The sequence below is a fragment of the Sycon ciliatum genome, chromosome 1, assembly GCF_964019385.1.
Source record: "Sycon ciliatum chromosome 1, ocSycCili1.1, whole genome shotgun sequence".
Lineage (NCBI taxonomy): Eukaryota > Metazoa > Porifera > Calcarea > Leucosolenida > Sycettidae > Sycon > Sycon ciliatum.
The window spans coordinates 62,977,305-62,986,869 of NC_088643.1; positions in this window are offsets into that span (position 1 = coordinate 62,977,305).

Sequence of the window (9,565 nt, forward strand, 5' to 3'; positions counted from 1 at the left end):
TTATTATTATTATTATTATTATTATTATTATTATTATTATTATTATTATTATTATTATTATTATTGCAACCTCTACCGACGGTCCGCACGTTTGACCATGGTCCTGCCCTGCTCACTGCGGACGACGCCAGACCGGACATCAAGGCCAGGGGGTTTTGGTCGGTACAGACTGATGCATTTTTTGATGTAAGGGTGTTCTATCCCAACGCACAGTCGTACCGATCTCGCCCGCTGGCTGAGGTGTTCCAATGGCACGAGCGTCAGAAGCAGTCGGCATACGGTGCCCGGATCCGGGAAGTTGAGCACGCGTCGTTCACCCCGATCGTCCTGTCTTCTGCTGGTGCCCTGGCGAAGGAGGCCACCCGGTTCCTGAAGCTGCTCGGAACGAAGCTCTCCACCAAGCTCTCGCAGCCTTATCCCCTCGTGATGGGAAAGCTGCGGACGGACCTGGCTTTCAGCCTTGTCCGCGACTCCGTCCTGATGGTTCGTGGGAGTCGCCGTGCATTCCGTGCACCTGGTCTGGCGGCGGATGTGGATGCTGTTTCTGTGGAGGCCCGCATTCCCGCCACTACGTGACGCTAAGTCCTCCTGGGGGTTTGCCGCTCTCCGGTCCTCTTTCATCCCGTTCTCCCCTCTTTTTTGGGGATTCTTTGTACTTCGTCTTTCTTGTTTTTCTTGTTCCTTTGTTTTTTGTAGGACAGATTTTTGGTGTACTGATTTCGGTTGTTGTTGTGTCTGACTCTATTCCCAATATCTAATTCTGTGGTTGGTTTTCCAACTCATTGGGTTGTAGTTTCCATCATGAGTTTGATTCCATCGTGAGTTTGATTCCATCCGGTGAGTTTTGATTCTATTTGCTATTTTTCGTTCCATTTTTGAGCTCATATTTTATTTTCCTGATTTCTTCTTCTCCAGTGTATGTTGTATTGCATTTTAATACATTGTGTTAATTTTTGCCCGTAAAAGAGGCTTGCACTTCAATAAAAAATAAAAAATAAAAAATAAATTATTATTATTGACTGGTTTTGAGGGAAAGAGACGAACGGGAAAAGTCTGAAGAAAAAATTGACTGTCACCACCAGGACTCGAACCAGGGACCCTCGCTTGTAGCCAGCGATGCTCTAACCGCTGAGCTATGGTGTAGTCGTCATCCAAGCAGAGACCGTTCAACGTTTTCTTCAGACTTCGTAACTCACACTTCCTGTGAATCCACACAGGCGGGTGGGACGCAGCCCTCACTGTAACCCACACACTTCACGTACAAACTAGCACGCGGGGAGCCCCAAGTTATTATTATTATTACAAAAAATGTATTATCTACGCATGCATCTACGCAAGAGTCACCACCAGCCAATTAGGACATGTGTCAAAGTATTGAACGTTTTCGTTCCCTTCTTGTCAAAATACTACAGGGAATGATGGAGATAAGCTAAAAGACTACAACTATAAGGAAAAGAAGTTCAGAAATATATCACTCCAATTATGTGTAGAAGTGACACGAAAAAATAGATGTGAAGAATCAAGAAAACAGCATGCAAATCCAATAAGTGACAAAAACGTAGTGACAAGAAAAAGAGAGAAATATAAAGAGATCTATTTCGCACCTTCACGACGAACAGTGCCAAACAACTGCAAAGACAACACATTCTCCTTCTGAACACAAAGCTCAGGGTCTAACTTACGTATGTACAAAGCTTCCAACACGGCAAGATGTAACAAAGACCTACCACGCGACAAAACAGAGAATACATCATCGGAATACCACTCACGGCAACTAGCACTGCCCGACAGGTGACACTTGATTGCCGAGGTACCGTTTCCCTGACCCGACGACTTGGCCGTTGTCACCTCCGATATTGCCGCTTGCGAATCTCTCCCATTACGCCCTGCGTCCCTGCAATTCCGATTGCCTCGGTCGAGATCAGTGTGCTGCTCCACGTCCAGTCTGTCCTGCTTCCGTGGTCTACCTCGTTTCTTCACATTAATCGTTGTTGTCACTTCCAGTATTGGTTCTTTTGATTCGTCATCAATTCGTCTCCTCAATTGACTTCTGGTGACTCGTCCGGGGCTCGATTGTCCAGATGTCAGTTTCGGTGGTCTCCGTAGAGGTCTCTTCTTCTTGTGAAAATCGGTACGTAGGTAGAACCTTTCAGCACATGGGCGCACGGATTCGTCAACATGTACCGTTGAATCTTGTCCCTGTAGCTGCACGTGGTTCTCGACCTCGGCGTGGTCGTCCACCGAAGTGTCCAGTGCAGTCTGTGTCTGAGGTGGACTTGTCCAAGTCCGCTGTCGATACGCTTGCCGACGCCTCCTCCTTTTCGTCGGGCGGAGGGCTGGAGCCAACCCAAACAACAGTCAACAAGAAGAAGAGACCTATACGGAAACCACCGAAACTGACATCTGGACAATCGAGCCCCGGACGAGTCACCAGAAGTCAATTGAGGAGACGAATTGATGACGAATCAAAAGAACCAATACTGGAAGTGACAACAACGATTAATGTGAAGAAACGAGGTAGACCACGGAAGCAGGACAGACTGGACGTGGAGCAGCACACTGATCTCGACCGAGGCAATCGGAATTGCAGGGACGCAGGGCGTAATGGGAGAGATTCGCAAGCGGCAATATCGGAGGTGACAACGGCCAAGTCGTCAGGTCAGGGAAACGGTACCTCGGCAATCAAGTGTCACCTGTCGGGCAGTGCTAGTTGTCGTGAGTGGTATTCCGATGATGTATTCTCTGTTTTGTCGCGTGGTAGGTCTTTGTTACATCTTGCCGTGTTGGAAGCTTTGTACATACGTAAGTTAGACCCTGAGCTTTGTGTTCAGAAGGAGAATGTGTTGTCTTTGCAGTTGTTTGGCACTGTTCGTCGTGAAGGTGCGAAATAGATCTCTTGATATTTCTCTCTTTTTCTTGTCACTACGTTTTTGTCACTTATTGGATTTGCATGCTGTTTTCTTGATTCTTCACATCTATTTTTTCGTGTCACTTCTACACATAATTGGAGTGATATATTTCTGAACTTCTTTTCCTTATAGTTGTAGTCTTTTAGCTTATTTCCATCATTCCCTGTAGTATTTTGACAAGAAGGGAACGAAAACGTTCAATACTTTGACACATGTCCTAATTGGCTGGTGGTGACTCTTGCGTAGATGCATGCGTAGATAATACATTTTTTGTAATATTTTCTGCCTCCGTCCTACTTTCAAATTATTATTATTATTTGGAAAGGATTGGGAGAACTTCAAATTCAAAGTATCAGTCGGAAGTGAACTGCCTGAAAAGAGAAAAAAAACGCCAGACCCACCAGGACTCGAACCTGGGACCCTGCTTGTCATGAGCAATGCTCTAACCACTGAGCTATGGGACCAGGCTGAACCCAGAAGGCGCTGACAAGTTTTTCACTCCAAAGGCAGCTTACAACACGTGCCACACATACTGATGGCACTTGGGTCTTTTTCCCTCCCCCAGGGGACCAACCATGGTCAGTTTCTGGAAACTACCAGAGGTGAAAGAAAGTGGTTAAATTTGGAAAGGATTGGGAGAACTTCAAATTCAAAGTATCAGTCGGGGAAGTGTACTGCCTGAACAGAGAAAAAAACGCCAGACCCACCAGGACTCGAACCTGGGACCCTGCTTGTCATGAGCAATGCTCTAACCACTGAGCTATGGGACCAGGCTGAACCCAGAAGGCGCTGACAAGTTTTTCGCTCCAAAGGCAGCTTACAACACGTGCCACACATACTGATGGCACTTGGGTCTTTTTTCCCTCCCCCAGGGGACCAACCACGGTCAGTTTCTGGAAACTACCAGAGGTGAAAGAAAGTGATTAAATTTGGAAAGGATTGGGAGAACTTCAAATTCAAAGTATCAGTCCCAATCCTTTCCAAATTTAATCACTTTCTTTCACCTCTGGTAGTTTCCAGAAACTGACCGTGGTTGGTCCCCTGGGGGAGGGAAAAAAGACCCAAGTGCCATCAGTATGTGTGGCACGTGTTGTAAGCTGCCTTTGGAGTGAAAAACTTGTCAGCGCCTTCTGGGTTCAGCCTGGTCCCATAGCTCAGTGGTTAGAGCATTGCTCATGACAAGCAGGGTCCCAGGTTCGAGTCCTGGTGGGTCTGGCGTTTTTTTCTCTTTTCAGGCAGTTCACTTCCCCGACTGATACTTTGAATTATTATTATTATTATTATTATTGTAGAAGAGAAAAGGACATATCGATACGAGTTAAGAGTAACTCTCCATCATTGTAACATGATACTATATACAGTCAGAAAGTGCAATAACTAGGCACAAAACTGACAGAGTACTGAAACATTCGACGTCCTGACACCTAGCTTCAACACATCTCCGTAGCGCTAACCGACATGTTACAGTGATGGAGAGTTACTCTTAACTCGTATCGATATGTCCTTTTCTCTTCTACATTTATTTATGGCTCAACATCCGAGTTTCAAATTATTATTATTATTATTATTATTTCTCCTTTATTCACTTCTTTCGAAGGCGATAAGCCCGACCCACCGGGAAATATTTCCATGGGTGGGACAGCAAAAAGAAAGTGAAAAAACAAAAACAAAAATAAATAAATAAATAAAACCTAAAAACCAAAGGGACAAGAACTAGTTGAAGGAAGAGGAAGAAAGGAAAGAAACTCAATCCGAACTCCAACATCAAAACAATAATAAAGAATTTGCAGCGACAGGCAAAATACATCAACCAATGAAGAGAGTAGTAACAAAGGAAATATCAGTCTTTATCAGTCGTTATTCAAGTCTCTTAGCTATTGAACATGCAAACGCAGCAGAGGTGCATCTACATGTTAAGGATAGTTCTCAGTATTTTAATCGAACCTTGTATAGCCTCCTGTTGCACAATAGCCAGGTCTCCTCCCTGCACAGTCCGAAGGCATTGGGGAGTCTCCCCCACCAAGCCTCCCAGGGCACCGACAACCACAGGGACCACGTCAACCTGGTTGAGGGACCAAATCCTCGAAATCTCCCGCTTCAAATCATAATATTTCGAGCGCTTTTCAGCCATTTTCTTATTGATGTTGTTCTCACCAGGAACGCTGATGTCTATAATGTAGGCGATGCGCTCCTTGTCATCAACAAGGAGCAGATCGGGCCTGTTTGCTGATAGTTTCAGGTCAGTTGGGACCGAATACTCCCAATAGAGGCGATACTGATCACTCTTGACCAATGCCTTGAGCTGGTGGTCGAATCGTGAAGCACCAGTTGGTAGATCTCGTGCTTTACACATTTCGAAGTGCACATACTTTACTATACGGTTATGTCGTTCAATGTAACTGGTCCGAGCCAGAACTGGGCAGGCACTGACAATGTGGTCAATTGTTTCTAAGCTGCCCTTGCAAAGCCTGCAATTGGCATCAGTTCGAGCAATTGACTTCATTATGGCGTATTGGTAATTTTTCGTTTTGAGGGATTGGTCTTGTGCTGCCATAATCATGCCTTCAGTTGAAGGTTTCAGTGTCCTTGATTTCAACCACATGAAGGTAAGCTCCTTATCTAGGCGATTCTCCTCCAATCGGCTCCAATATCTCCCATGCAGCGGCATAGTGGAAAGTGTTTTGGATTTTCGCTCAGTGCACGCTTCTTTAATGGTATGCTTATTGGGTACAGCTGGTCCAGCTGCTGGCAGATCCAAACTCGACAGGAACTTAGCGGCCTTTGCAGTTATTGAGTGGCTTTTTGTTGTAGGTTTTTGTTGATGATACTGATAGAGCAGGCTTTTTCTGTCTATTGGGCTGGTACTCATGTAGCAGGCCAGGCCACACATGCTCCGGCCGTGCATATCCTCACAAGAGACCAAGCCCCGGCCTCCATCTCCCCTCTTCATGTAGAGCCTGTTGACTGAGGCTTTGGGGTGGTGAAATCCAGACGTGGTCAAGGCTGATCTTGTCACTCGATCTGTGGTCTTGATTTCAGCCTCGGTCCAATTTACGATTCCATAACTATATGTCATAACCGGCAGAGCATACGTGTTGATGGCCTTGATCATGTTTCGCGCATTCAATCCACTGTTAAGAAGCAAATACAATCTCTTTTTGTATTCTGCAGTGAGTTGCGTCTTGAGCTGCGGGTGAGGTATCATGGCTGCTTGCACTACTCCAAGGTACTTGTATGTTTCATCAAGTCGTAGCGACTCTGCAATGGTCTCATCGCCAACCTGGATAGAGCATCCTTCATCTGGTTTTCCTCTCCTGACGTGCAGCACGGCACACTTGGCCGGGTTGAGATTCATGCTGATGTCATCACCAACGCCACACACAGTAGACACGAGGGTAGTCACATCCTTTGTAGTTTTCCCATAGAGTTTAATGTCGTCCATGTACCAAGAGTGATTGATAGACAACTCGGCGTCTCTGCAGCTGACTCTGTATCCCAAAGGCAATCGGTTGAGCTCAAAACTGATTGGGTTTAGCGCCAGGCAAAACAGTAATGGGGATAATGTGTCACCTTGAAATATGCCTCTTCTTATTGAAATGTTGCCGGTAGTGACCCTGCATCTTCCCTGGTCGCATATGTGCATTGTCGTTCTCCAGTTCTGCATGCTACGAGCAATAGTTGTGACCAAAGACGGGTGGAATCGATACATCGTCAAAGCATGTAGAATCCATTCATGCGACACACTATCAAATGCCTTTTTGAAGTCCAGGTATGCCATGACCAGATTTCGCCCTTTCGTATGGGCATCCTCCAGAATCATCTTATCCACCATCAGGTGCTCCTTGCAACCAAGACCAGCTGCTGCACAACCGCGCTGCTCCGTTGCAAGTATTTCATGTTGATTGATGTGCTGCCACATAATCTTCGATATGGCGGCGGTAAAGAGCTTGTACTGTATCGGAAGACACGCAATTGGTCTATAATCTTTGGGCATTGCCGAAGGTGGAGAAGTCTTAGGAAGGAGAGTAGTAGCGCCAGACGTCAACCATCCCGGAATGTCACTGTGGCCATCTATCACCCTCTGGAAGGCTCTCCGAAGGTAAGAGTGCAGGCTTGTCAGCCTCTTCCACCAGTACCCATGCAACTTGTCATGGCCCGGAGCCCTCCACAAGGCTAGTTTGCGCAGGCAGTCAGCCAGGATGTCCTGGGTGATAACTGCGCTACTCTGCACAGGGACGTGTTCTTCATAATATTCTGCTTGCCTTACATACCACTCACCAGCGGTGAACGGCGCAGGTGTAGACAGAAGATCACTCCAGAATTCGGTGGCTTCACCCGCCTCTGGAAATTGCGGCGTCTCCAATCGATTTGAAGCACCACTAACAGAGTGTGCAGGCTCCCGAAGCGTCCGGTAGAAAGCACGCTCATTCATTTGGAACATTTTGTTGGCTTTTTTGGCCTTTTCATTTTCTCGGTATCGACGCATCCTGGCTGCTAGCGCAAGAAGTCGATCTTTCTTTCCCTGTAGCTTCATTTCCAACTCGTCTGTGTTTCCGACTTCAACTTCATATCTCCTCCAGAAGTCATGATGTTTCTCCGATGGATATCGTAGCATGCTGGTGAGTCGGGAAACATCCGAGCGGAGTTGATCGATTTCCTTTGTCAATCGGATCTGCCACTGCGGCGTATGGTCCTTGTCACTTCCGTTTTGCTTGGCATTGCCAGTCGGATGATTCTGACTGCCTTGGATAGTCGATATGCAAACGCAAGCACCAGCATACACGAGGCAATTGATCTCATGGAGCGACGCCTCACCATCAGGAAATAGCCGGCGACACACAAGCCTGAGCTGAGAGTTGACCATGGCGGTAACACTGTATAATAATTTATTTTGTACATGCTTTTTTGTTGGATTAGGGAGGCATTGTCGCTGTGCCATGTCGGCCACGACCTCTGCACGATACCTCTTCTCTAACTCCTCCGTTACATCACTAATCTCCTTGGGCAGCAGCTCATCTTCCAGGTTGTACTGCTCAGCATCAGTGTTGGTGGCGTTTTCTACAGTCGGTAGATTGGGTTCAACACCACACGCCACATCATCACTGTCATCACTGTCATCACTAGTACTAGGTAACTCACATGTACACGTACCGTGGGGTGAACTGCTTCCACATGCACAAGCGCACACAGCCTGGCCATGCGGTGTCATGTCAGCAGCAGTAGTCGCACCAGCAGCAGCAGCAACCGCACTAGCTGCAGTAGCACTAGTAGTACTAGTAGTAGCAGAAGCACCAGCACCACCGCAGCACCCCGCCAGGCCACGGTCGCCTAGCGCTCCAGTCACCATGGCTTCCTCACATAGCACATCCCGAGACGCCTCTGGACTGGTCTCCGTCCTTGCTGGTTCTTCTGCCGTGCACTGCTGACGAATGGCCTCGACATCGGCGGAGGAGAGTCGTCCGCTCTTCCGAATTTCTCGCAACTGGTTGGCCAAATTTACCACGCTTACCTGTCTCTCCAGGCCCCTGCCACACCAAGCATCGTGCATCCGTCGCATGTACCCACGAGACTGGACACCTCCAGGCGTCGCAATTGCGTAGCACTCAGCCAACACTCTCACTTCCTCCTCCGACCAGCGCTTTCTCCGGGCCCCCTGGCCCCCATTTCCATCCATTATTGAAATAAGTATTACAATGAACAAAACGTTCAATTTTCTGAGCGGACCAGCCATTGAGCAACGCTAAGGAAGCTCTGCTCATCAGAGCTCAGAAAGTGCAACCGTTCACATCGTTAGGAAAAATTATTATTATTATTATTATTGGTTAGAGCATCGCTGGCTACAAGCGAGGGTCCCTGGTTCGAGTCCTGGTGGTGACAGTCAACTTTTTCTTCAGACTTTTCCCGTTTGTCTCTTTCCCTCAAACCAGTCAATATTTTATGACTTGGGGCTCCCCGCGTGCTAGTTTGTACGTGAAGTGTGTGGGTTACAGTGAGGGCTGCGTCCCACCCGCCTGTGTGGATTCACAGGAAGTGTGAGTTACGAAGTCTGAAGAAAATGTTGAACGGCCTCTGCTGGGATGACGACTACACCATAGCTCAGTGGTTAGAGCATCGCTGGCTACAAGCGAGGGTCCCTGGTTCGAGTCCTGGTGGTGACAGTCAACTTTTTCTTCAGACTTTTCCCGTTTGTCTCTTTCCCTCAAACCAGTCAATATTATTATTATTATTATTATTATTCCCACCCGCCTGTGTGGATTCACAGGAAGTGTGAGCTACAAAGTCTGAAGAAAATGTTGAACAGTCTCTGCTGGGATGACGACCACACCATAGCTCAGTGGTTAGAGCATAGTAGTAGTAGTATTAGTTTTTTATTATTTTACTAGGGGAGTCCCAACAGGCTACTGCCTTTTTACTGGGAACCCTAGGTGAAGTTTAACCATATTAATGAACAGTGCAAGAGTGTGGGCATGTCGACAGTCAGCTGGAAGAGAGTTCCACCTGCCTGCCGCCAGAAAAGAAATAGAGCGCATGCCATACTGCGTATAAACGAGTGGGAGAACTAAGGCTCTTTGTGCCTTGCCCCGGGTGCATGCCTGGTGACCAGGTGCAGTTGCCCGAAGCTGGGACAAAGACTGAAGAAGAGGACTAGCAAGATG